Raw genomic sequence first — 2,119 nt, forward strand, 5'->3', positions numbered from 1 at the left:
TCTGGTTCCTCTGCCTTTTCTAAAACCAGCTTGAACATCAGGAAGTTCATGGTTCACATATTGCTGAAGTCTGGCTTGGAGAATTTTGAGCATTACTTTACTAGTGTGTGAGATGAGTGCAATTGTGCAGTAGTTGAGCATTCTTTGGCATTGCCTTTCTTTGGGATTGGAATGAAAACTGACCTTTCCAGTCCTGTGGCCACTGCTGAGTTTTCCAAATTTGCTGGCATATTGAGTGCAGCACTTTCACAGCATCATCTTTCAGGATTTGGAATAGCTCAACTGGAATTTCATCACCTCCACTAGCTTTGTTCGTAGTGATGCTTTCTAAGGCCCACTTGACTTCACATTCCAGGATGCCTGGCTCTAGGTCAGTGATCACACCATTGTGATTATCTTGGTCATGAAGATCTTTTTGTACACTTCTTCTGTGTATTCTTGCCATCTCTTCTTAATATCTTGTGCTTCTGTTAGGTCCATACCATTTCTGTCCTTTATCGAGCCCATCTTTGCGTGGAATGTTCCTTTGGTATCTCTGATTTTCTTGAAGAGATCCCTAGTCTTTCCCATTCTGTTGTTTTCCTCTATTTCTTTGCATTGATCTCTGAAGAAGGCTTTCTTATCTCTTCTTGCTATTCTCTGGAACTCTGCATTCAGACTTGGTGATAAATCATGTATTTCGGGACTTGGAGTCATGGTAACTTGTCCCTCATTGGGGGTGGGGAGGCAAGACATATCATCTGCATCTCACCATTGCAGGAGGGAGAAGCTGGGCACTCACACTTGAGCCAGGCCACGCTATCCACTGTCCAGTGGTTGAAAGAGCAAAGCAATAATGGGCTCTCGTGCTCCCTTTGAAATTTCCATAGTTTTGATCAACAGTCTGTCTGTAGTCATTTTCATAAAGGATTACCCAATTTTTGTTTTATTCTTTTATTGCTGTGTTGTTAAGTAGTCCGGCAAGGAACTCACAAGAGTGATCCATAGCCAATTTAGTGTGCGGAACGAGGCTACTGTGCTCCCTCTTAAAGATCCTCAATATGTGTATCGAATATCCTTAAAAGTCCTCCTTGCCTGAAACCTTTTTATAATTAAAAAGAATTATTTTAATGTGCAATCTCTAATCTTCTTGACTTCAGAAATCCTCCCGCCTCCCCCGGAATAATAACACCTACTTTAGTCACAGAATTAGTGATCTACAGAAGGTACTACAAGAAACATTTCCTCAGGCATTATGTAGTCAGATCTTGCCTGGGAAGCAGCCTGTCTCTTTAAGGTGATTTTCTTTCTTTCTCATCAAATTCAAATGTTAATTATTTTCTTAACACGACCTCCTAGAAAGTAACCCGATTTGCTTATTTCAAGGAGTTTCATGGGGGTTCCCTACCATTGCTCCTTGTACCACCTGGACTCCTGGGTTTTCTAATGTTATCCTAAATTATTGCCAAAAATAAATATGTGTTACTGAATGTCAGGCCCTTTAATGTGACGAAGGAAACCTTGTTCCTATATACTTCCTCCTAAATGCATTTTGCTAAAGGGCATTTAAAAAACACATTAAATTTTATGATGACTTTAACAAACAAGTCAGTGATCATGATTTCAGTATAAGCAGCAGGCAGTTAAGGAGAAAGGTCAGTTAAGTCATGGCGTATAGAGTTTCTGCTTGGTGATGACTGACTCTCCCTTTACAGCAAATGTTAGTCAGCTGACTCTCTAATGCTATAGTTAAAACATAGATTCTAAATAGGCAAGTGACTCCAAAATTAAAATAGTCCTGGCCCCTGGATGCAGCTAGTAATTAACTTTTAATTTTATACAGAAGCATGTCATGCTTTTGACCCTTGACTTTATTTAGTTCTCTCCTGGCATTTCAAAAGCATGATCTGCTAAATAAGGTTGTTAAAATCAGTATTATAGAAAGAAGCAATTGCGGCAAATGTGCATATGGAAATTTTAGCCAGAGGGGTGCTTCCTAGAGAAACTGCCTCCATGAACTTAAATTTCTGCTAATTGCTATTGCTATATTATTCAAAAATTATAAATTAGACTATTCGCAAATGGAATTATGTAAGACCTATAGGAGCAAAACAGTTGTTGTCTTAGAGTCATGGAATAT

The sequence above is a fragment of the Bison bison genome, unplaced genomic scaffold (assembly GCF_000754665.1).
Source record: "Bison bison bison isolate TAMUID 2011002044 unplaced genomic scaffold, Bison_UMD1.0 scf7180017853731, whole genome shotgun sequence".
Classification (NCBI taxonomy): Eukaryota; Metazoa; Chordata; class Mammalia; order Artiodactyla; family Bovidae; genus Bison; species Bison bison.